At 45.9% G+C, this 26,931-nt stretch overlaps 1 protein-coding gene across 2 annotated transcripts in view; it reads right to left on the bottom strand.

Moving 5' to 3' along the window:
• The window catches only part of GAB3 (GRB2 associated binding protein 3), a 63,777-nt gene that overhangs the window by 18,778 nt on the left and 18,068 nt on the right, over positions 1 to 26,931 (bottom strand). The gene's annotated exons all lie outside the window — the stretch shown is intronic.

The raw sequence follows: 26,931 nt of genomic DNA, 5'->3' as shown, positions 1-26,931 counted from the left end.
GGGAGAAGAGCCTGACCCCGACCTGGCCACAACCTTCTTTCAGGTAGTTATAGAGCAATAAGATCCTCCCTCAGGGCTCTTTTCTCCAGGCTGAACAACCGGAGCTCCTTTAGCTGCTTCTCATAGGACTTTTGCTCCATGCTTATTTTCTTTCAGGTTTTATAGTTGTTTTGATAAGCTGGCCAAATTGTGATTCTTATTTGATGCACTTGCTATCAGCTTGCTTGGAGATAGGAAAACAGGCAGAGGGTTGTATTTCAGGGTTTTCTGAGGGTCCCAGGAGGAGGGAAGAGACAAGACAGTTGACTCCATGCATCAGAAGGCTTGATTTATTATGATATGATATATAAGATATAAAAACTATACTAAAAGAATAAGAGAAGGATTTCACTACTAAGGCTATGCTAAGAATAGAATAGAATGTGTAAAGTGAAGTCTTCTCAGCCCGAGACGGGCCGAACAGGTGAATTGTGATAGGCTCTTAACTGGAAACAGTCCGACGGGGCCAATCACAGATTTCTCCCCGTTGCATTCCACAGCAGCAGATAAGAATTGTTTACAGTCTGTTCCTGAGGCTTCTCAGCTCTCAGGAGAGGAAAATTCCTAAGTAAAGGATTTTTCATAAACTATGTCGGTGACAGGGTTGTCCCTGGGAGGTCAAGGTGAACATTCTCCCTTCCCCTAACCCTGCCAACATGATGCAATCAAAGTGATCCAGTACATCACCACCTCATCCATGGAAGAGAGAACACAATTTTTGTAAAATACCAAGAACTGCACATACCTGGAAACAAGTGCCTTTTGCCCAGCAAAGCCCAGAGCTCCACATACCCTGTGCAGCTTCCCTCCCATGGTTTTCAGTGCTATTACAAAGCTGTTTATGAGCTGCCAATTACTTCTGAAAGCTCAGAACAAACCCCTGAGTGAGCTGTAGTGCTAAAAACAGAAAACTTCAGCATCTTACAAAAGGACAATTATTTACACAGGCACCGTCAAGCTGAAGCAAACCTGGCAGGCACTGATGTTTTCTGACCCTTGTGACTGAATGTAAGGGTCCCATACAGGCTTAAATTAAGTCCTGCAACATCACTCTATTAAGCTACATGCCTGTTTCTAGGCAAAAAGTAATATCCTTTCCCCTTTTTTTAGTCAGCAGCTGCTTTTGTTCATCAACAGTATAAGCACCTCTGTGTTGATTACAGCTGTCACCAACACCTACTCTGGGCCAGAAGAAATCAATCCTGATCTCTGTCCCACAGGGAAAAACCAAACTAAGACGTCAGGACATTCACCCTTGCCAAACTCCATAAAAACTGTTGGATATGTCATGCCCAAACCAGCCAGGCCAGGGAGCAGCCACAGCTAAGGCTGCAGCTGCCTCAGCTCTGATGGAAACCTGGAAATGGTGCAGGGGCTCATACACTGCCCAGAGACCTCCAACAACTGCACAGACAGTGGCTGCTCCACCTGCCTTCACTGGAGTTAAAAGTTCACTGAAAGGAACTTCTGAACAACCACTACTACCAGAACCTCCCTACCTGAAACTTACCTGAGAACTCCTGGCAAAAGGACTTTGTCACAATGATGTAAATGTGAGTGGTAGCTTGTGCTTGAGTTAAAAATCACACTCATTTTGCAAAGAGTGGATCTGTCAGTTTAAAGACAGGCAGCCATTCAATTTTAAGACAAAATACCTGAGTTCAGGCTGCTTTCAGTAAGATGTAGGAGTCCTTACTGGCACAGTTTAAGATAATCCAGGCACTACAGATGCTGCTGATGCTGAGTTCCCATAGGCATGGTGATAGTAAAAAATGAGCAAAAAAAGAATATTAACAATTGTTATGTCAGGAAAAAGCATTTCTTTTTGTACTCCAAATAATATTTTTGGGTTTTGTGCAGTACAGCCAGCTTTTCACAGGCTGTCAATATTCACTCAAAAATTTATCTAAGTAGTAAGTCTGTTCAGCCTGGCAGCACCTCAATCTCTTTTTCAAAGCAAATGATTCTTCAAATATGGAGAACAGAGAATAAAATATCATGGAAAAAGCTATTTCAAGGCTTAGCAAGCCTGTGTATGGGAGCAGAATACAGAGTGGGGCATCATTTCAGGAATAAACAGGAAGAAGAGATGAGGTGTAAAGTGTAGTGCACAAAGAAAATTAAGTCTTGCCCCCACTGACCTGTTAAAGTTTGAAAGTGATTTGTTTTCTGCTGGAAGTAGCTAAAGATAACAGGTAACTGACACATCTTAGACAAGCATAATTTTGAGGAAAACAGGGAAAAAGAGAAAAATGAAACAGAAAAACGAAAAATGTTTAATGGAGAAAGAACTTTCTAGACTAACCAGATACCACACCAGAGCATGGGCCAGCAGGTACCTCATGTACAGTACCAAAAAGAGCCCAAATCTCTGTCACGTGCAATCCAAGTCCTGCACAGGCTCAATACACTCCCCCCAGATAGCTCAGGACAGAAAGGTCACATCTCCTAACACACCCTTACCCTAAACAACAAGAGAAAGGTTTCAGAAGATGTGAGACAAACCAGCACTGCTCCTTTGCTGCCCAGAGAAGCAGACTGCTAAGGCAGTAAGGTGAAAAACCCCACCAGCTTTACCACAAAACCCCTTATTTTTTTCCCCCCCTCCCAAAGCTGTCAGCCTTGCAGCTTAAATACACCTGGCCCCTGCAGATGGAAACTGGTTACATCTGAGCAAACTGGGGCGGGAAGAGATACAGGAGAAGCTGCTGCCTGGCACCCAGCTGGCAGCTGCGGAAAGGTGGAAGCTCAGGGCTACCTGCTGCTGGTTGTGGCAACATCCCGAGGCAGGACAGCCAAGTACCTGATTTCATTTCCAAGCATTTTGGTTTTCATGATTCCAAAGGAGTGTGTAGGCTGCGTTTAGCGCAAGCCAGGCAGCTGGTGAGAGAACAGAGAAAACTCCTGCTGTGCTTTGGGGGAAAAAGCCCATGGTGCCTCCATGAGAACCCAAGGCTGGCTGGGGTGTGTGGGAGGGGCTGTGGCTTGGCTGGCTTGGCTCTGTCCCCAAGGAGCTGCCTGCTAACCTGGGGATACACAGCCTGAGCAGCTTTGCCATGGGGCTGGCCCTGGAGAGGTGAGGAGCTGCCTGCTATCTCGGGGATACACAGCCTGAGCAGCTTTGTCATGGGGCTGGCCCTGGAAAGGTGAGGAGCTGCCTGCTATCTCGGGGATACACAGCCTGAGCAGCTTTGCCATGGGGCTGGCCCTGGAGAGGTGAGGAGCTGCCTGCTAACCCGGGGATACACAGCCTGAGCAGCTTTGCCATGGGGCTGGCCCTGGAGAGGTGAGGAGCTGCCTGCTAACCCGGGGATACACAGCCTGAGCAGCTTTGCCATGGGGCTGGCCCTGGAGAGGTGAGGAGCTGCCTGCTAACCCGGGGATACACAGCCTGAGCAGCTTTGCCATGGGGCTGGCCCTGGAGAGGTGAGGAGCTGCCTGCTAACCCGGGGATACACAGCCTGAGCAGCTTTGCCATGGGGCTGGCCCTGGAGAGGTGAGGAGCTGCCTGCTAACCCGGGGATACACAGCCTGAGCAGCTTTGCCATGGGGCTGGCCCTGGAGAGGTGAGGAGCTGCCTGCTAACCCGGGGATACACAGCCTGAGCAGCTTTGCCATGGGGCTGGCCCTGCAAGGCTGGCCATGGAGAGGTGCCCTGTCAGAGAGCTCGTGATGGGAGAGGAGAGCAGGGCTAGGCCTTGGGAGCAAACAGCAGCTATCACAGCTGAGCAGCCATGAGAGCAGGACTGAGGGGAAACAATGGCAGATAGCTGCCCAGATCTGCAGGCCCTCAGGCAGGGTGGGCCCCGCTTCTCTCCCGCAGGGCAGCCTCAGCACCTTCCTCAGGCCTGCGGTGGGGCCCAGGGAGCCAGGCCGCCCCAGCTGGCTGAAAAACAAGGAGATTGTTCTTGTGGAGGTTACACAGGGACTACAGCTATGTGCAGGAAAGGAGGTGTGGAGTGAGATGGAGGAACTGCCCTTTGGTGATGCCACAAGCTGGGGTAAGTCAACAGCCCTTGGGTGCCACTGTGGAGCATCCCAAACATTAATGTGCTCTCAGCCTCATGGAGCTGCAGGGACCTGTTGTCATCTTATCACAAAGGTTTCCTACCTTCTTGGTGTTTCTCATGGGCAGCTCCTCAGAGCACTGCCTCTTTCTTCTTCACAAAGCAGCCAATTGACTCCAGTTCCCTTCGCAGCCAGCCACCCCACTCTTTTATAGCACTCTTCTCCTCATTGCTTACAGCTGTGGCCTGTTAAAATCAGGCCTGCTTCTAATCTTTGATAATTAACCCAGCTGCAACTCCTTAGGGGTAAGATTACTTTCTACACTCTCTTTATTTTCTTATATTCTATCCCACTCCAGGGACCAAAGCAAATACTGTCTGTGCTGCCAACCTCTGCTGAGCCTGGAGCACAGGGCAGGGAGAGGCACAGAGGGATGGCAGGCTCAGCCAGCAGCGTGGGGGAATCAACATTTGCACACTTTTAAGCACTCAAGCCCTCTTGAAATCAGGTGCCATGGCAGAGTGGCAGCGGCGTGGGACAATGGGGAGTCTGCTGGAACCACCTGGTGAGCTCACCTGCTGCCATGTGCCAGGGATGTTCTATGCCTGACACCAAAGAGTCATCTGAAGGAGCAAAAGCAGCAGACACCACCTCACCCAACACTGGGAAATGGGGAGTGCTGCCAGCCCAGCGCCCCAGCACACAGCCTTGGCTGGACACAGACACCCAGCACCAGGGAGGGCGTAGAAAGGTGGGAGAAGATGAGAACACCTCTTCCCTGCATGCTTGCTCTTAATATCAGCTTCATTGTACCATCAAACTGCAACTACACACACCCCAGCTCTCTGGACTCCTTTTTCTGTCCTCCACTTTCTAAGGAAAAAGTGGCATCAGCTGCTAGCATGACACAGTTACCTGCGTGGGTGGGGTTGAAGGGCCGTGTTTTACACATCCTCTCACATTTGACATATCCAGTCCCATCACTGCCCACTCAGACTAATTTCTATTCTGAAACTTTCCCCAGTATGTGCCTTTACTCAGAAAACATTGGCTCCAAAACCCTTTTGCTTATCCTACAATGCTGAGTGAGAGTGCACTAGGTTTTTGCACAGGAGCAGGTTTGCCATTGCCAGTACACAGGACTCGCCCTGTTCTGTGGCATAGGCAAAGCAGGAGTTTTGGTTCTGGCACACCGGGCAACAGGAGGCTCTTATCTCTGAGTCAAATATCCTCTCCTTATTTTCCTGGCATTTGCCTGCAATCTGCTGTACACCTCCCTCCCCCAGGGTTAGGGATGCAGCACACTGGGGTCTCTGGGAGCCCAGCAGTGACAAGCCCTGGCCAGAAGAGTCAGCAGCAGCAGTTTTATCTCTCAGGGCCTCAGCAGCTCACACATCCTGGTGCAGAGGCTGCTTGGCCCCTCACAATCCCTTTCCACAGGGCAGGCACTTGTCCCTCTCTCCAGTCCCCAGCCCCAGGGCAGAGCAGGCTGGGTTTTATACAGCTGTACATCCTTGGTAGGCTCTTTTTTACCATTTTCCAGTCACAAGGCTGCCTCCTCCTTTCCCTGTTACAGGACTGTCCCTGTGTCTGCTGAGGGTGTTGGTGGTACCAGGCTAAGAGAGACCCTGGGCGTCCCTGCAGTGGCTTGAGGCCAGTGGGGACACCCAAGGAGGCAGCAGGGCCAGAGTGGCTGGGCTGTGGTGAGGAGGGATTTATTTCAGCTGGTCAGAGCCAATAATGTCTGCCAAAATTTAGTCTAGTGCTGCACATGCTGCTAAATTGACAAGAGAATGTGGATCAATGTAAGGGTGCAAGACTGCACTCCCATGGCTGAGATGAAGGATATACTTCAATAGGTACTCAGCTTAGGCTGGCACTCAGCTTAGGCTCCTCAATCACATTATGGAAAGGTTCCTTGCATCCAGGCTATTGCATCCAAACTATTACATTTGTTTTGGGGCCTTCTGAAATTATTGTTTTCTTGATGAAGAAGTGATAGGATGATTAGAAGTTTACACATCCTCAAAAGCCCTGTGGGCACTAGAGAAGGCTGTATCAGAGAAACACAACTACCACAAGAGTCAACATCAATCTAGAACAATTTTCATCTGCCCTTTGTAAGTGAAACAGTCCAATGCCAAAAGAAAGAAAGAATTTGCAGCAGCATTGGTTGGCTGCCAGCACATTCCTTTGTGTAACACAAGCTATCAGTGTTTTCATCTTGCTCCTGAATTTTTGACTTTGGGAATTCCAGAGTCACATCTAAAAGAAAGAGGAACAGCTCTGTTTCCATTTCAGTAGGGTTTCCAAGAAAGAGATTGCTCCTTCCACAATCTGACGTCTCTGCTTCTGCTGAATGAGTGGTGTGAGGTTTAGAGGGCTGCTCTTACATGTGAGCATTTGCTCTACCTCAGCACTGTCAGACAAAAACCATGAGCAAACCTGTTCCGAGCTGAAAAACAGCTGGCTAGTGAACAGGGCAGAATGAAAGCTGAAAAGGTTTATCCAAGGACCTTCATCACTTACCTTCTGCCTGAGGACCATGTTCTCATTTGTTTGCACAACATATCCAGTATTTGAGATCTAAATAATTTATTAGAGAACATATAAGCTCAGTGAGGTAAATTGGCCTGAAATCTAATTTCCCCTGTGAGCTTTGATTTTTTTCTGGTTTTAACAACAAAACACAGAACAACCAACAAACCAAGCATGAAATTCTTGACCAGCTTTATTAATGCTTACAACTCCCCCATGAGGATAATCTTTATTTTACAGAATGCAGCAAAGGGGATGGCAGAGTGAAGCAGAAAGAAAGGTGGCTGTGTGCTGGTTCCTTGCATGCCTGGTGGCCTTGCAGGCAGGACAGGCTGCAAGGACATGGCACAGGAGGTGTGCTGATCCCCACGCCTGCTGCAGGCCCTCTGGCACTCAAAGAAGAGTTTGAGACTCACTGATAGGCTGCAAAAGGAATGACTATTGGGAATTGCTCTCATCCTGCAAAATCCCTTGGAGAGGGGAAAGCAGCAAATCCCACCAGAGAAGGGTTTGGCATGGCTTCTCTCCCACAGCTGGTTGAGGGCTGGGAGCTTCAGTGCAGTGCACAGTGCTCCTACTGCCACTCACTGTGGGCCCACAGCTTAAGCCATCACCCCTGGGGCAAGAGAACTAGCAGAGCTGCAGGATGATAATCCCATGGGAGTGCCAGCACTTGAGACAAGTTTTCACAACTTGTCTTTTTTAAAGAACAGTTTTAAAACATATTCCTGTGGAAAAAAGAAGTTAAGCGGAACTTTATAGCATTTCCTATAAAAAGCCCAAAAGAGGAAGTTAAAATTCGTATGTAGTCAGGTTTGTAAGGAGCAGATTCTAAGCCCACTAAGACCATGTATGTTAACAAAGGTTCCTTGCCTGCAGAGTGGGGCTGCAGAGCACGGTCCCTGCAAGAGGAATCTGTGCACTGGCAAAGACTCAGGTACCAGCTCCCAGCAAACACCCTCATGTTCAAAGAGGATGTTGTTGGGAGCTCTTTTTGCCACTCTTTCCAGAGCAAAGGGCCAGTTCCATGCAGCACATGCTCCTCAGAATGTGAGACCCTTGCAGAAAGGCTCCCACCTTGGCAGCCTGCAGAGTTTGGTTGTAACACTTGATTTACTCACTCACAGAAATCAGATGAAAAAGACCACCACTCAAAGCCCACAGCCTGTCCCCCAGCTGGAGTTATGGTTTTGCTGTTTCAGTTGTGGCTGTTGGTCTGCAGCACCTATCAGCTCTGCAGAATTAATCTCTCGCTGATGAGGCTGCCTGCTTGTCCCTTCCAGGGTGTCCCTGTGGAGCACTCTGGGAGCAGATGAGCTCACTGTCCATCACTTACTGGTTTAATGCTTCTCTTGGATTTTGTCTCCTGTATTTTCCACTCAGCTCTCACAAATGTCTTCAGCAGTGAGAGGCTGAAACTCGTGCTTTATGACCAGGAAAGAAAAATCAATAAATACTCAATTTCAGAGAGAGATACTCCTCCCTTAGGCCCTTCCTCTGCCTCCACAGGCATGTAATTCTTTTTAATCTGGAGAATAAAATAATATTTTTTTTGCAGTAATTTTTTTCCCTTTGCTTGGGTGTCTGGAAGTTGAGGGGCATTCTTGATTGTGGGTGTTGGCTTTCCCTCTCCCCGTCTGTTCATGCCCACTGCACCTCTGCTTTCTCAAGGCTAGGGCTCAGCTCTGGTGGGAAAAAGCTCTGAGCTAACCAGTGTTTCCATATAAAACAACTTTCCACACAGACTGGCACAAATGCTGTGGCTCACCCTGTGCAAAGGGCTGTCACACAGCGAGCTCAGGACAGGCTACAGCCTCCCAATGGATTTCCATCTGCCACGTTCTGACTGTGTAGTTTCAGAATGACTCCAAATGAACCCTGTTTCAAGAAAGTCACCATGAACCCTCAGAGGAGACGTGATGGGTACGTAGTACAAGGGGAAATACCTTCTTCCTTTCAGGGTGATACAGGTATGTTAATTGACTAAAAACACCAGTCAGAAAATTTCCTGCACTTTAAGTGCAATGAGAGCTTTGTAAGAAAGCACCTTAGAGGACATCCTGTAGTAGCAGAGACGTGTCCTTTGTTTCTGTTTCTTTACATGAAGGAATCTGTGGTTTGTGAAGAAAAGATGACACACATTTTAAAAAGAAGTAGAAAAAAATCCCACAGTCATATGTTGCCTGCTAACCTACACACATTCCCATTGCCTGCTCTACATCCTAATCCATAATATCTATGGTGCTTTATATAAACAAACATCTGCATCTGAGTGAGTCACTGCTACTTAATAAACACGAAGATTCTTTGTTACTCTAATGGGTTTGTTTGGGCATGGAGGGTCAAAGTCATAGGGACCCAAAAACTTGGGAATTTTATGTTTTTAAAATACTTGCAGAAGATAAGAAAAGTTCTGAAGGTAAAATCAATAATGAAACCACTTCATTTTGGAGAGGCAGAAAGGAGCCAGACATTTGGATGAAGAAATATCATTTCACTCAGGTGTCCTGTCCTTTACTAAGGGAAATAAAGAACTGTGCTCCTCACAGTCATTTTGATGAGAGGTTTCCCCTGAGGACACTGGCAAGGTGGCACAGCATCTCTCTGCTCCTCATGCAGGTAGGAATTGCTCCCAGGCCTCTGTGGGCTGCAGAGGAGCAGCAGTGCTGTGCCCTCCTCGCTTTTCCCATGGCTCCTGGTGGGTGGGTGTCAAGGGGCTCTCCCACAGAGAAGAAATGTGGGTGCTGTGGTCATGCTGCCCACATGGGTCCCTGGAGTTCACACAGGAGGATGCTGATGGAGTATCTTATCCCACAAGATCTTGCTGTGGGGAAGAGCTCACTGACTGATCCCAGCTACAACAAACACTGCCACAGCGGAAAACCACACAGCTCCACCTCACCCAGGGGCCTGATATACATCAAATGGCCTCACAGGGTCTTGTCCTGAGTCTGTAGGGCAGGCAGGAGCTCACTGTCACCCCATCACTTGACAGAGCTCAATGCCCACCACTGTCCCAGGCTACAGAGATGGCTCTAGGCTGATGGCTCCAGGCTGGTAAAGCCTTGCCTGTGAAACACACAGCAGCAAAACACCCAAGAAGTGTGTTGGATGGATTGGTGTATTGCCATCCTGGTGGCAGGATGGCAATCCATTTTCATGCCATGCAGGATGGCAATCCATTTTCAACGTATTTCTTCAACAGTGGCATCCTGCAACAGGCATGGAGCCAATGAGTGCCCTCCCCACTGCCAGCCCAGGGCATCACACCTCTATTCTTCCTCCTATTTTGACAGCAGTGGTGCTGAAAGCTTCGAGCTTTCCTTGTGAACAGCTGCCCTGCAAATACATGCAGGCCTCTTTGAGCTCATGTACAGGAAGTCTAAGGATCAATCAATATGAAATTAGTGCTGCCTGCCACCCCAGGGCAGGAGCCCAGCTGTGCCCTGAGGGCTGCACCTCCCAGGGAGAGGCTTGTGGCTGAGGGGGGGTTGTCAGGAGCACCAAGGGACCAGGGCCAGCCAACAAACCTGACAGCACCTGTGGGGCACCAGGAAGAGACACAGTTGGTATTAATAAAAAATGAAGTAACTCCCCAGCTGCACTTGGCTGTGGCTCACTGGGACTAACAAGATGGTAAAAACGATCTCACTTGCTTTCAGGAAACAACTGGAATTTTTGTGACTCAGCATCACTATAAAGCTCTGCCCAAAGTGATCTGCAAAACCGATGTAAAATCAGGCTAAGAAAAAGAAAGCCAGCTGTGGTGAGATATCTGCACAGGTCTGGGGACAGCCTTGGCCCCAGGATGGCCATATTCCATCTGGGCTGCCAGCTCTTCTAGTGGACCATCAGCTCTCAGCAAGAGGATGCTGCAATGGGTGAACAAAAGCCCTGGTGGAGGGAAGCTGGTTTTGGCCAGCTGACCTTGCCTGGACAGCAAGGTCAGGTATCCCTGCATGCTGTGATGCCAGGCAGGGGGTACCAAAGTACTGGACACCGGGCTTGGATTTGACTCACACGAGGAGCACTCTTATGAGAAGCCTCATACCCTCTGTTTCATTTTGTCTTCCCTTTTCACTTTTAGTGGGCATGTAAAATAGGTCACAGCTCAGAGCAGAGTTCCCAGCAGCAGAAGACAGCACTGCAGTGATTACTGCCATTCAAGGACCTCCTCCCACCCAGATCCCTCTGCTCCTCCAGGACAATTTTCCTTCCCAAGTGCAGGCACTGTGAAACACTAATTCCTTTAAGCTGCCCCTCAAACGACACCTTCTGACTGCTGCCACATTTTTGCAAGCATTTAAGCTCCCTGACAGTGAAGACTTACAGGCAGGACTCTTTCCATGAGGATGTTTACAGCCTTACCAGCTAGCCAAGAGTTTTAGTTCAATATTCCCTCATGGCATGTTTGTATGTAGCATTTAAAATGACATTGTTATCATCCTGAATGCAGTTTAAGTTTCTGGTGTGCTTTTTTCACCTTTGAATCCTAAAGCACTTGACAACCAGTACATCATGGTTACCGCCTCCATATGTTGAGATCTGTTCACCTGTCACAGGATACACCTGCCTCTGAAACTGTGCTGTGTTCCTGATACTTGGACTGCTTCTCCACACACCCACAGGGATGCACTCCCACCTGTGTGTTCAGCCTCAGCCAATCTGCAGTGACACTTTTGCATCTGAAACCCTTTATTAGCTGCATAAGGTGGCAGAGGTTGGTGGACAGAGAACTGCTGGTCTGGCTTGGTGTCTTGCTGGTTTTTAACTGACTCCTCTTGTCAGTTAAAACCCAAAATTTGGATTTCTCAGGATGCAGGATTGGTTCTTTTACAGACACAAGTTGAAAACAGAGAGAAAGGAGAAAATACACTCACAGGTCTTCCCGGATTTAACCATTAACTTTGTTTTCTCTAAGTGGAAAAAATGCTGCTGAAGCTTTAAGTTGCCTGATAGGAATTCCTACTTTTACATGAAAACTACTTGTATAAAATGGTCTCGAAACTCTTAAGATCCCCCTGACTTGTTCACAATAAATTCTTTTATACTAACTTAAGGAATAAGATGAAATCTTGAATAGAGGTAAATTCTGATTTCTTAGAATGGCTTTAATCCAAAAGTCTTGCACAGTCTTATAGGATTTTTGGAAGACTCTGCACGGATCTTTGAGATCTTAATGAAAAATAGGCTGCTCCCAGGTTTTTTAAGAAACAACAGTTCTGAAATACAGATGCCGGATATAAGCATCTGCTGAATAACTGAATAATAACTAAGTCACAGGAGTCTTCAGTCATTTTTTGGAAACGAGTAAAGGAAAATGTATATACCAAAGGGACTGAAGTTTGGACAAATTTTGAGTAAATTGGCTAAACTAATAGCTTTTATGGAAGGACTCCAAACCTGCTTCGCTAAGGAAAGGAGTAGGGGCTAATCCCCTTTCTTGTCCCTAGCAGCACAGTGTGAATACAGATGTGCAAAGCAGTTAAAGACCAGAAAAAACTGCCTGGAGACAGCGCCCTGCCTCAGGCTATCGGGAGTCCCTCTCCCTCTGTTTTACTTGGAACTGGCAGTTTTCTCAGTATTCTTTACACAAACAGAGCAAATTTTGCTGTTTCACCTTGTTAACTGAACATGTGGTGTGAGGTCAGCAACAGTCGCCAGCCTATCTACAACTGTCTGTGCTCACATGATGCTGCAGCTCCAGCATAAACAGGAAATTGGGCAAAGTGACTCTTTTAGTAGGGGACCACAACACCACTTTTTTTTTTTTTTAAAGTGTTCAGCACCACGCTGTCAGAGCTAATGAAGAAAAGCAGAGTAGCCAGCAGGAGCAGAATAAAAGCTGCAAATGTTTAGGCTGTAGCACTTTTGCCTGATCATAACAATGAGGTTCAGGAGACTCCCCCACATTCAGTGTCCTGCTCAGCTGATCGGGGTGCACATGGAGTAAAGAGCTGTATCCTCCACATCCCCTTCAGGCCAAATCTGGGCTGCTCTTTTTTACATCCTTATTGACTTCATGGCTACACGCCGCAAAGACTTTGACCTTTGCACTTCATTTCACTCCTAAAATTGCCTGGAGAAAGGAAGTGTGAGGGAGGCAGGCAGCAAAATAGGGAGGAGGCACACATGTGTGGGAGGACTTGCTGTGGAGAACAGGTCACTTCTGTTGAAAATAAGAATCACCCTTTCTGCACATATGGACAGAGATAGAAAGAAAAATAGGAATAGGTCCAATCTTACAACAGCAGCTATATAGTATCCAGATGAGCTCTGGTTTTAGGCATGAGGAGGGGGGCACTGATTTAATTGCATGTTCCAAGGTATTCTGACTCAGAGATCTCCTCTGGGATCTCCATATTGGCCTGAAATCAGTCCCGTGGGAAGCACCCGGCCTTTGCGGTGACATTTAAACTGCACTGATGCAAATGGCAAAGCTCCCGTTTGCTCTGAGGGGGCCAGGTCCTCCTTTTGACAGGAAGCTTTGAGAAATTCAGAGATTCCCAAAAATGGAAACATGATATGAAAAAATTATCTGAATAAAGGAAATCTGCCTCTGGACTTATGAGGAGCATTTCTACCAACCACATCAGAAGATGAACTCTCCCTTCATGGGTCTAGCCTGGCTTTTGCGGGTTGCACACAGGCTGCCCACAACTGATTTTTCTCCAGCCAAAGAGCAAATATCTGCTGGTGACTCCAGGCATGGTAAAAGCCCCTGTTAGAGGGAAGGCAGACTGCCCCCATAGGTTTTACCCTGGCCATACCTGGTCAGGGCAGGCTCTGTGCAGCACAAACACCCAGCTCTTACAGCCCCATGGGCAGAGTGGCAAGCCAGGTACCACATGAGCTGCCGGGGCTCCTGCAGGAGCAGAGGGTGTCTGGTGCACTGGGAGAGCTGTTGGAATGCAACCAGAAAACAAACAAATTATGGTGAAATAAAGTGAAGTCTGGAAAGGTCTGTATTTGTCCCAGAAATGTGGTTTGAGCAATCAGGTCTCTGCAGCCTCCAACTGGAAGCAGTGCTGTGTGATTCAGATGCTCAGCCAAAGCCAGTCATCACTGGCCAGATTCCCTGGGTGAATATTTACAGAAAACAAACCAGATTATAAACTAAGAGTTATTTGTCAGACCTATTTAGTAAATATTATAATTGTATTTAAGAGCACACCAAGTGTGTGGGCAAGGCACAAACCAAAACAGACGGTGGAATGTGCTGGATGAAGTCTCTACATTGCATATATGCAAGTACTGATGCTTTTTAAAGGGGGTATATTTAGGTGGCCCATGCTTCCTTTAAAGTGGGTTGAGTTGAACCTCAAAACACTGAAGGTGGTTGAAAGTGCTCAATAGCTGCTTTTTGCACCCATTTGTTCGTTTCAAAGTACTTTAGAAAACCAGCTACGGGATGGAATTTATAATTCTATTTTGATTGCACTTCTGCAGTTTTCACCTGTCTTCTCATCAACTAAATTGTGATGCTTAACCTTTAATTATTCTCTAGGCAGTGTTACATCTCCAGACCTGGGTTTACTTCTTTAAAAGCTGTCTTAAAATAGTCTCTGCTTTATACTTGGCAGGAGGCAGAGCTAATTTTTAAGTATTTTTAGACTTATTTTTTTGTTCTCCTTAGTTCTTGTAAAAGTGGTCATCACTCACATGGCTCATAATATACAGCATTCACTGGGCTGTCATTTTTTATTTTAAAATACATAAATGTTAGGGAACATATAAACAATGCTCCTTTTTCCAGGTTTTCTTTTTTTTGTTTAAGAATTCTCTCTGAGTTGTCAGTACTTTTTCTGTTGATGTTGGGCCCTGCATGTCATCCAAGGAAAGAGGGTTTCAGGACGAAGGGTTTGAAGAAATAGCACCCTGTGAGCTCCACTTTCCTTTATATTTTAGGTGTGTTTCACAAAGTCAGCTGGTTAAAGTCAGCTCAAGCATGCAAACACTGCTTGTGTAAACTTCCCATGCTCAGGAGATAACTGCTCAGCTCTGGGAAGGCACTGCTGCTGCCTGTGAAATTCTGCAGGCCTGCACTGTTTGCCTCAGGGCTCTGCCTTCTTCACAGCAGCCTGTGGAGCAGAATGCTCCAGTGGAGCTGGGGATGAGCAGCAGGGCACAAACCTGACCTCTGGACTTGGGGCTGCACCTGGCTCCTGAGCTGTGCTGCTCCCAGAACCACAGAACACCCACAGGGATCAGCAAGTCCAGCTCCTGGCCCTGCACAGCACCATCCCCAAGAGTCACCGTGTGCCTGAGAGCATTGTCCAAATGCTTCCTGAGCTCTGTCAGCCTTGGTGCTGTGACCACTTCTCCAGGGAGCCTATTACAGTGCCCAGCCACCCTCTGGGTGAAGATGGTTTTCCTGATATCCAACCTAAACCTACCCCTCATCATCAGCCCTTTCTCTTCTCACCTCCTGAGACTAGTCCTTCCCATTGCAAATCACATGTAGGTTAATTTCATCTTTCACCTTCTTCAGCCCCGGTTACTGCTGCAGCTTTTGCCTGGATGTGGAGACATGGATGTGGCCAGGGCTGGCATATGCTGTACAGCACTGCTATTGAAAAAACTCAGCATGGCAAATAAGGTCCTAAGAGCATATGTAAAGTTTATCTTCATTTCCATGACTTCTCAAACTTCCCTTGCTGAACCAAATGATGAAATCACAACATGTTCAGAAATATTAAATCATTTCCTCAACATCTGAATACAACAGGCTGCAGAAGGAAAACAATGACTTCTGGCATGCTGCACACTTTAACACTCTGAATTCTGGTATCCCAGCGTATTTACAGGCTTGCACTCTGATCACAGCACCATTAAAAGAACTGTGGACCCCATGATTTGTTTCATAGGAAATGCCCCAGACTTGCTGAACCCAGCTTTGCCTGTACATTGAGGAGTTCAGATCACACAGTGCACATGCAGGCAGAAACTTCAGGATGCCCCAAACCAGCTTCTTCCTGCTGGCCTGTGGGCAGCAGACTGGTGCCACTGAGAAATGTGCCTAAGCCAGCACTGGGTAGTGCTCATCTCTGCAGAATCCCATGGATTTCACACCCAGAAGGGTTCATTGCTGCAAGCTGATGAAGATGCAGTTTACAAGAGGACCAGCCAGCTTTCCTGAGCAGGTGCCTTCTCTTTGGGGTTATGTTCAGTCAGTTGACGGGGATTTGTAATGAGGATTTTTTTTTGTGAGTACAGCAGGAGTAAAACTCACTGCCAAACTCCACAAATAGTGGAACAGTTTGGGAGTAAAGACAGATTTCAGAAATGAAAGTTCATCTTGATGTATTGGGAACAACGTGCAATTAATGTGCTCAGCAATGTCTTAAATATGAGCAATGTGGGAGAAGGGTAATAGCTCCCTTTCTATCATTTTTCAACCTGTCAGCACACTAATCTATGAAACACCAAAATCCAGATTCTTAGTAATGTAAACTGGTAAACGTGGTTGAAGGCAGTGATATTGTGCAGCCTATCTGGATCTATGTCTTTTTTAAACAGTAAAGCTATCAGAAGAGTATGTGCTTGTGGGATGGTGAAATAGGATCAATGTTACTGTTACAAAAGTGAGAACAATGAGCCAGCTGGGTTTTTCCACAGGCATTTTCAAAACTACAGCGTTTATTTCTGCTTTTCTGCAACTTCTTCTCTATCTCTTCTCCTCTCTTCCCTATCCCTTTTTTTTTTTTTTTTTTTTTTTTTTTTTTTTTTTTTTTTTTTTTGTGGTTTGTACACTCCAAGCTACACCCAGAAAATGAGGTCACCAGGGAGCAGTAAGGATGTGGATGCAGACTGTGACTGCATCATTTGCCCTGTGCTTGCTGCTGGCTGCCTGAGAAGAGACTGAGGCTAGGGCTCCTGAGCAGCCAGAGAAGGGACCAGGAAGGAGGAGAAGGCATTGAGACTGGACTGCTTCTGTGTGATGCTGTGCCACTGCCTCTGCTGCTGGTGCTGTCTCAACAGGCACTGGGGAAAACAGACAGATGGGATGTGCTTCAGGGAGAGCTTTCGTGTTCCCTCTTGGTGTCTGCAGCTAAAGGATGAGGGATCCTTCACACCCAGGCTGCTGCATTCCGTGAAGGGTAAGGGCTGTAAGGGTCTGTCATGCCTCCCAGCCACCCTCTCCTGTGCCAAGGCTGCAGGCAAATGGGAAATGTGAAGACCTGCACAAGCTCCTTGGCCATCCCCTTTCCTGCCCGTTCCCCTGCCTCACCTTAGTGTGATCTGTGCCCTCCCAGCCCCTCCCAGCCAGTCATGGCAGGACAGAGTCACCACCTTTGTGCACGGTCACCTACCCACCTTGTGCCCTGAGGGAAATACCTGTACACGTGCTCCCCCTGTGTCCTGATATCTGGGGAGAACCTGCAGCACACCTAGGGCATCTGAACCACATGTGACTCTATAGATCTTCAAAGCCAAAAGCGTACAGTCATCTGCCTAGTCTGCAGTGCTTGCATATGCATCTGAAGGAAGCAAATGCAAGTGTGGCTGATGCTAATACTTGAACTGCTTGAATGCTGTCAACTTGAATTTCAAAACAGGAGTTGAAGTGAAATTCCAGCTGCCTTGGAGTTCCTGTGCTGAATTTTGAAATAATTTTCAGTTTTGAAGTGGGTTTTATTGCTTCTAATCCTATAGGAAAGATTAATGAAGACAGAGAAACTAGCAGCAGAAATGCCAAGACAGCATTACACTAAGATCTGCTCCAACCAAAATGCAGACACATAAAAATTCAAAACTCTCCACAGATGTGCCCATTTGATCAGCTGAATGTGCAAGCAGAGTTGAACCACAGGGTTCTCCTCCCCTGTTCAGGAATCTGCATTCCCTTAGTCACTGTTGAGTTCTCCTCTTCCTCTCACCAATGACGGCCCAGCCAGAGAATGGTTAAATAACTAAAGGTTTGTGCCCAGCAATGTGCTTTCAGCTTGTGTCAGAGTGCAAATCCTGGACAGTCAGTGCCTTTACAGTGGCCAGGAAAGCCCTGCTCAGAGCATTTATCTTAGGGAGGGTGTGGAGACAGACACATCACAACAAAGGAACCATGTGCAACATCCTTGGCTCTGCACTGGAGCTACAGTGCTCAGCCTGTTAGAGAAAAACAAAGCAGAATTTCCCTGTGGCTGCCTTCAGCTGAAATGTGGTGCTTGGGAGCCATGCAGATTATTCTTTTTATAACTGATCTCAAATCCACTTCTGTTTTAGCAGGAAATGTTTTGCTCCCTGGCTTTGCCATTTAGGCTCCTGCCTGATGTTATTTTGGGAGTGACAGCATGTGGGTATCAACAGGCCTGTTGGTGCTTGTAGGTAGTGATGGGAGAAGGGGTGCAGGCTTTGTTTAGAGAGATCATTTCAAGGGTGTTTTTGTTCTAGGAGCAAAGCAAGACTACAGAATAGTAAGTGTTTTCAAAGGCAGAGTTAAAGTAAGAGCTAAAAAGAGAGAGTAGGGGAGTCCCAAATGGGCAAGAATATTGGAAAGACAGGAATGGGAGGAGCAGGAAAGCTGAAGGAAGAAGGACAAATTAAAAAAGAACTGTGGGGACCATACAGAGAATGGGCTGGGTGCTGCAGCTCTGTGGGGAGGATGTCACAGAGCTTCATCCCCAGCAGCTCAAACGCAGCACAGCCTGCAGAAGGCTGACAGTAAACCCCTGCTCCCAGCATGAGGAAGGCACAGCTCCTCCAGCAAGGGCTTCTCAAAATTAGACCTAGTTTTTACTAGGGGTGGAGTAGCCCCATCACACTCTGAATCATTGGCCCTGGACTGGCCATTGTATGCATTGTTATGAGGTGTCTCCTCAGCTCAAGCCAAGCAGAAAAGCCAGCAAAGCAACAGGAGGGAAGAGGCCGTTACTGAAATCCTATGAGAGCAGTGAGAAATGATGACAGACAATGCCTCACATCCCTGATTGCATTGCAGGAGCTGCCAGTGAAACAGCACAGTGTCCAAAGCATGGTGTGACGAGCACGGCTGGCCTGGGCAGCTCAGAGCTGGCACCTCTGGCTGCTTCTAAAGAATTGCAGAGAGCCCTAGAAGCCTCCTGTTTTGCTAGTACACTGCAAGCAGAGGGCAAGAGCTAATCAGGAGTTGTGCTAATTAAGCTGCCTACTGCTGGGAGAGGATGGGGATGTGGCTGGATGCCAACAGTAATATGGTAGGCGGGAGCAGAGGGCTCTGCTGACTCCCAGGGAAAGTCTGCCTTGGTAACCTGGTCCTTATGCATTTTCTTCCCTCTCCTGGGGTTGCTTGTGGAATGATACAGCCAATGAAGCCTTTTTGGAGCCCTGGAGGGGCTCCTGGAGGCACAGGGGCAGGAGCCACTGGTCCTGGCAGCAGGGCAGAGATCTGGGGGAGCAGCCGCTGGGCTCGCGTCCCCTCTGCTCAGCCCCGCTGTGGGCCGGGACTGCTGGGGCTGCTGCTGCTGGCACAGCTACAGCCTCGTGTTTTTTGACCTTTTACTCTTCCAGAGATAGAAATGGGATTTGTCTGAGGCTTGGAATAACTTCCTGCGATTGTGCTGGAGAGGGCTAGTCTGGCTTGCTAGATAGCTGTGTCTGTCGGGCTGGCTCAGGAACGGAGAAAGCCTCTGCTCCGTGACTAAGCTGGAGACAGATTTAAAGGAGCCCAAAGACACAGCTGTGCCTTAGAGAAAAATAAGCTGAGAGCACTATGCATTGTCCCCAGTAGGACAACTGGGCTGGGGCTGTTTCTGTGTTGTGCATTAGCCATTACTGGAGAACCACAAACAACCCTGGAGCAAATGGTGTCTGTGTTTTGATAGTGATTCCTCAGATGGTAACTTATAAATCCTCTCTGGATCAGTGATGTGTGTCTGCGTGTGTGGGAAAGTAGGTAATGGTCTGAAAATTGATCCTTTGGGATGATGAGAGCAGGCAATGGTTGTGCAAGCCTCCCCCTCCTCCTCCACCATTCCTCTCCCTCTGCTGTCAGCACAGCCAGGGACACTGGGCAGGCACTGAGGTTGAGGTGCATCTTTTTTTCCCCTGCATCTTTGATGCCCTTCTGCATCTCTTTTGTTCCATCTTAAATTGACTTGTAGCAGCCTTTACAGGTGACATTGACAGATTAGACGTTTTCAGCACAATGTTCAAGAGATCTGTTGGGATCTCCCAAAGAATTACGGAAATGTTCTTCAAACAAAGCCTTTTCTAAGCAAGCTTTTAGTTGTTTCTTGTATTTTACTCATCAGTACTCCAAATCACTATGTACAAGATGTGTGCTAGTGGATTCCTGTGTGACTCACAGCCTGGCTGCCTCTGACTCTCCTTTCTTGAAGTCTGGAGTAGGATACTGATATTCCTTTGAATAACTGAACATACAGCACCTTGCGGGTAGGATTCTTGACTGAAAATGGTAATTTTGTACTCTTCTGTACACCAGCAGTGCCAGCTGGAGATCTCCTGGCACCTCCCAAGGAATACTCATGCTATATCCAGCCCAGCCCAGCTATCAGCCCCTTCCCCTCCCGGGCTGGGTCTCTGCAGGCACTTGCTGGAGGTGTCAGCCCTCTCTCCTTGCCACTGCTTGGACAGTTCAGGGAAAACAGCTCACCCAGGGCTGCAGCTGGACCTGGATCTGTGCTGTTCCCGAGCACGAGTGAGTTTCATAATGAGCAAGAAATAAAAATTTGGATCTTCCTGCCCAGCAAAAGCAGACCTGTCCCAAAGCCAAGTCACGTTTCTGTTGCAAACAAGTCCTAACACAAAAGTTCAACATACTTAACACTTCTGTGCAAAGACACCATTCACAGGTTTTCAGCCTCAGGGGAATTCAGGGTGTTAGTGATATGTATCAGCAAATATGATTTATAATGTAATTGTATAATACAGTAAGAGGGTAACACTTGAGCCTGTGAGCCTCAGTACACAGCCAGCAGCAGAAGGAAGCAGTGCAGGACTGCACTGTTTATCTGTTTGCATCAAGTTCTGGCTCCAACATATATTTCACTTACTGCTTTCTAAATAGGAAGTGTCAAACAAACTGGAATTTTGAGTAAGTTTTTATAGAAAAAAATCTGCAACCCAAACAGTGAAAAATTAACAAAGAAAACCCACCTAGGTAATTTAATATAATTCATTAATTTTATATAATTTTAAAAAGTGTTTAAATGCTTTAGTATATTTTTCCAATTCTGTTCAAATGCTACTTGTTTCAAATCACATAAAATAATCCTTGCTGGGGGAAAGCAAGATTTTCACAGTGATGCCTCTTTAGCATAAAAATTGTAATATAAAGAACATGAGTAATTGTAAATGAAGTTACAGCAATGCTTTGATATTTATGGATGGAGATAAAGCATGCCTGTTAGCAGAAATAAGCACTACATTTATCCTAAAAACTTCACTTAGTGGTAAATCATTGCACATCAGCTAATGAAACTGTATTTAAAATAAATAAAAGGTAAAGTACATGTGGCAAAAAATGAGACTAAGAAATCACAATTCAATTCAAAGATTTATACCTTCTCATTTAATATAAAAACCTGTGTAACACTACTCTATATGAATAAATGCTCTTTATAGGGAAATTTCCTCAGGATGACTGGACTAGACTGGGGAAGTATCATGAGGGGGAGCTGTTGAAATTAAAAATTAAACTACTAGTGCTCTCAGACTGAAGAGAATTTGCAGCCTGTGATCAATGGTGCTGCATGCAACGCTCTTTTTCTACCCTCAGTCATGGACTGTCACAACACAGAGCATCTGTTAACCCACAGACTAAAAGGTATCCAAGGGATAAGTCATTAATCTTTCTCACCACACCTTATTTCCAACAACTGAACTCAGGTATTTTCCTTGTGGTACAGCAGGCAGCTACCACATGTTTTCACAAGGACTCTGATAATAACGCACATTAACAGGGTCCTTGGAGCTTCTCAGGCACATGGGATTTCCCTGGGCTTTCAGTGCTCACAGACTCTGAGCTGGTGGCTACAGCCACAACTCAAAGGCAGCTAGAGTTTCATCTGAGAGCAAACCTGCAGAGATGCCTGATACCACTTAAAAAGACCAGGTCATGGTATACATGCAGTAGCTCACACTTTGGTGAGCATGTGTGAAGTAGGTCAGAACTGAGGGTGTCTTCCAGGCACAACTAATGGAGTGTGTAGGTGTGAGAGCTCACCATGAGGAAAACACACAAAAAAACCCCAAAAAACAAAAAAAAAAAACCCCACCAAATAAACACCACCACAAAAAGAAGTAAAACACTGCAGCTCAGCTCCCTGTAAGCTTAGGCTTGTCTCTGCTACACCAGGAAAAGAAAACCCAGAAGAGAACACCTGTTACTCAGACTCCTTCAGACTGCAGATCTTTTTTCTTACAGTTTCACAACCCATCCCAAAGCATCCCAGTGTTTTCCATCCACTGCTCTTGGGCCAGTGACAGCAATCCTGATACACACTGTGCCCCACAACACAAACTTAGGTAGGCATCCCACACCATGGTTCTTCTACATGGAGAGGTTCTCTCACAGCCACAAACAAATCTCACATCAGCAAAGATGTTACATCATCCTGAAAGTCTGTCTGCATTCTCATAAAGTTTCTGAAATTCTCTGCAAAATGCAGCTTGGCTACAGAGCTGAGAACTTCCTGCCCCATTCTTGAAGGTTGGTGAAGCTCATTCTTCAGCAACCCCTTGCTGTCATTGTCTGACCCAGTTCCAGGAGCAGGAAGCTGTGCTCCTGTATTGTCACTTCTGACACCCAAACTGCACACCATCTGCCCTGCCTGGCAGAGCAGGGATGGTGGCAGGGGCTGTAAGCAGAAGCGTGAACTTCACAGTGGCTGGTTTTGCTAAGTGAATCCCATAAAAAGTGATGTGAGATAAAGGCTGTGTGAGCACAGAGCAAACAAACACTCTACACAGACCCTGAAACTCCAGACAACTTAGCACAGTTAGAAGAGTTGCTATCTCTCACATCCAAAAGATAACTTCTGAAATTCAGCCTGACAGAAACTCTTCAGTCACAGGCTGTTTCTTGAGGGTATCAAAAAATGTCAAATCATTCATCACCAAATAACTTGCCTTTCAAGCTTAGGTCCCAGCTCCAGAAAGCTCTTAAGCACATGCTTCACAGCAAGCTCAGGAACAGTTTTGACCCTTTTAAACTAAAATTTAAGGAATTGAGCCTGCTTACTTTTTTGCCATTGTCCAAATTTTCCCTGCCATTTTCACTGCCAAAAGTGTGAACAGCACCTGGCAAGATTAAAGGAGAATTTTGACTTTGACTAAGTGAAGTGCTCCCATTTAACCATCTTCTTGCTTCAGAGACAGTGAAGATTTCCTTTCAGAAGAATGCTATTGCACAGTATGTATTTAACACATACACATTGGTGTGGTACGAAACTGAAGGGACACTTCCTCTTCTAAAGCAAAAGCCGTGCACCAAGAGGCCAGCAAGCACCAGGAACATGTGCATGAGAGGGACATGGAAATCTCCTGGGATGTTGAATGGTTGACATTTAATAATTTTGATTTGCAAATGTGCCATATAAAACCAGCAGTACAATTAAACTCTTTCTGCATGGGAAGGAGTCTGTCCCTGGTTCAGCAGAGAGAGTGAGGCAAGGTTTGATTCCTCAAGAATTGCAATGATTCCTTAGTTATTTGGAAGTGGTGGAGTCACCATCCCAGGAGGTATTTAAAAGACATGTAGATGTGGTACTTGGAGACATGGTTTGGTGGTAGGCTTGGCAGTGCTGGGTTAACTCGTTGGACTCCATGATTTTGAAGGTTTTTATCCAACCTAAATGATTCTGTGTAAGGGATCTTGGCCTATGGGAGCTGGAGCTGTGTAAATGGAAGAGCTGTTTGTGCTCTGAGTAAGGAAGTTTAAATTTGACCTATAGTGAGTGTGTAAGGCTGCAGAGAGGAAGGGCTTTCTCTACTGCTGCACTCAGAGCAATCTCTCTTTTGTCTAAAGGCCACTGTGGCTGTGAGTCACACACAGCCATCAGACTATTAACACTTTTATTCCAACTAGTTATTTCTGGCTTTTGGCAGTTAAAATACCTGAATGCCCAGAGTGCTTCCAGGGTAACTATAGTAATTACAAAAACAAACAACAGCAGCTCGACCCATGGGTCAGCTGAAGCCAAACTCTGAATCACACACTTATTTTTTACCTATAGTTATGAAAAAGGATTTAAGCTGGAAAGCAGGGCAGTTCATTTCCTAGCACCCCTGGGGTGCTCAGCCAGACAAGCTCAGCAGAGGTGGTGTGGCTGCTCAGCCCCTCCATGGGAGATGCAGAGAGTTGGGTGCTGCACAGCTTCCCTAAACAGAACTTTATCAGACACCCTTTGTAATCCACGGGAGGCTGATGGACTGATTGAATGATCTTTCCTTTCCTGGGTATTCATAATCTGTATGTTACAGAGAGCTCTGAAGATCAAAGCTCTGAAGTCAGGGGAAAGACTGTTCAAGCTCTAGACCTCCCTCACACTTTCAGTTCTTCCTACTCCTGCAACAGTGGTCAGCTCACTCTCAGCTGTGTCAGTAATTTGCAGCTTCATGTTGGAAGGGGTAGGGCCTTCTAGAAGAAGCCATAATGTTAAATTAATGACGTGGCATCTCAAAAATGTCACATTTTATTTTTAACCAAAATACATTTGCTGATGCAGGGCTACATTGTGTTGCTGCTTCACCACAATGGTTTCCTTCAACTCCTCTCCCTCTCTAAAACAAGTGAAAATTTACTGTTTTGATTATTTAGGATAGTTTGATTATTTAGGATTGTAAAGGGTATTGTAAAGACAGATGGCTCCATAGCCAAACATTTTCAAGTACATAATCCAAGAGCTAAAGTGCAATGTGAGAAACCAGATCAATGACAAATAACAAGCAAATGTATTATAGCAGATAATACATATTTTAAAGTTAGACAACGGTCATTGATCCTTCAGTTGCGCTTCTATTTATTTTCTATAAAATCAATTTTGCTAAACAAGAGGGCCATGAGATGTGTATTAACAGTAAATAAAAAAGATCAGAATACAATAGAGCAAGACCTTTATGATTTACCAGTAAACCACGAGAAAGAAACCACCAGTCTGGAAGCATTATACCTTCCAACAGAACAAGATGTAATAAAATGTGTAACAGGAGCAGCCAAGATAACTTGCAGACAGCTCCCAGTTCTCTAAAGCTGTGTGCCTCATCTTAATCGAACAAGATCTAAATGAAATAAAATCCAAAATCTCAAGGTTAAAAAAAAAAAACAACAAAAAAGAAAACCCAAACAAAACAAACCCTGATACACTAAAGAGAAAAAGGGAAAATTTAATGAATTTTTTGTTTCTTCTTCTGGATTTCATTGAAACACACAAGTCCAAAATACTGTCTACAAACATGAAGCCAAAGTTGCACAGAGGAGAGAAATCCTGCGTAGGCTGAGATAATTCTTGCACATGATACCCCAAAAGGGTGGCTCTGAATGAGAAAAGAGATGTTTTTTTAAGGTGTTGCCCTTGTTGCCTGGGTGTTGTTCACAGCAACAGTGCAGGGAAGAGCACACAGAAAGGACCCTGTAAAACCATGGGTGCTGTCAGGAGCACTCAGGGATGGGCACCGTGCAGCCTTTACGGCTTTCTACTGTGGATTAACTGACATTTTGAATAACAATCAATTACAAATTCTATAGGGAAAGACAAGGTTTGCCTTTGTGCCATTCCCCATGTCATTCCTGGGGAGGAATACTGCAGGAGTTCCCTTCAAGGAGAAAACCAAGCTAGTAAAATCCCATCCCCTGATCCCTCCTACCCCAACAATGCACAATATTGTTGAGTAAAAATGGAGTCATACTCACAGGCAGCAGATATACAAGAGACTTCTGAAAGCAGTGGCTGTACACAGAAAGCAGTATCTGCTTTCCTTTTTTTAGACTTCATGCTTATTTGTTTAAACCACTAAGAGACATTTGCATGTTACCTTTTTCTGGTCAGACATGAAAAAAAAACCCTTAGAAATAAATGCAAGAGCAAGTAACACCTCCTGCTAACTTTCAAATTTAATTTTAACTCGTGAAACACTTCAGCTAAGATCCATCACTTGATTTTACGTTCTTAAAGAAGCAAAGAGTAGGATCAAAAATGACTTTACTAAGAGGTGGAAAGAAACAACAGAACCCCAACTATTATCTTTTCTTATTTTAAACCTCATCCCACACTTGACACAAATTTAGAACTGAATGCGGAATTACTCCTACTCTTCTCCTTCACTTATGACTCCTCCTTACCACGTTTTCCAGACTGTAAATGTTCCTTGGGAGGGTCCAGTGCAACGAGCAGCATGCATGGTGAGTGCTGCAGGCACCAGCCCCACCAGGCTGCCTGTTGCTGATGTGGTGACTGACAGCCAAGGCTAATTGCTAGATTTAAATTAGGCCTGCTGGAAGGTAAAACACCATCTACTAACAGAGATGCTAAACCAGCCAGAAGTGAGTGGATCCTAAACCCTAACATTACAGAGGTTTATTCAGCCACAGAGTTAAGAGGGGCTGTAGCACAGATGTGCCCATTCAGAGGGCACTGGCCCAGAACTGGTGGTTTTATGATTGATCTAGGCTTTCTGCTGTTAGAAAAGACTTGTCTCAGCAGAAAATACATTTTTTTATTACTTTACAATGCCCAGAGAAAATCATATGGTGATGCTGTTTTGATGTTTGTGTTAAAAGCCACTGCAGAATCTCAGAGAGCTGTTTTCCAGGGGCATGCCAAGGGAAATGCCTCTGCCATTCATAAAGACTCTGATTCAGAAGGAAGACCATGGAGAGAGAAAACAGTATGGCACAGGAAAATTAAGAATGGCATCTTGGCCTTAGAGAAACAAGGAGAAAAATTCATTTTCTGACTTCAGCAGGTTACAAGAATAATCAGACACACACAAAGCCATGCGTCCTGTGCATGGTAAAGATAAGCAATACAATGTGATGTCTCAAACCAGGGAAATTTGTTGAAAAGAAACCTAACCCCAGAGAGCTGATGGGTTGACTGTAAGATAAAGAGAAATACTGAAAAAGCTTCCAAAGAAGGCAAGGAAGATTTTGATGACATTACTCCTTGCCCAGCAAACTGTATTTTCTTGGGGAAATTTCAAGGATTGCAACAGACAGAAAAATTTCAGACAGTGGCCACTTTCTGATTTCACACTCAACACTGTCTGAAATTGGTGGTTTCTGATGGGCATGATCTGTGCTAAGTACAACCCAAAGAATTTTGCTCTGACTTTGGCCCTCCCTGTGGTGCTGCCATAGCTATTTTTGTGTGCAATCAGCGAAGAAGTTGGACAGATGAAGACTTGAGG

The sequence above is a fragment of the Serinus canaria genome, chromosome 4A, assembly GCF_022539315.1.
Source record: "Serinus canaria isolate serCan28SL12 chromosome 4A, serCan2020, whole genome shotgun sequence".
NCBI lineage: Eukaryota > Metazoa > Chordata > Aves > Passeriformes > Fringillidae > Serinus > Serinus canaria.
This window is presented reverse-complemented; position numbering and strand designations above follow the sequence as displayed.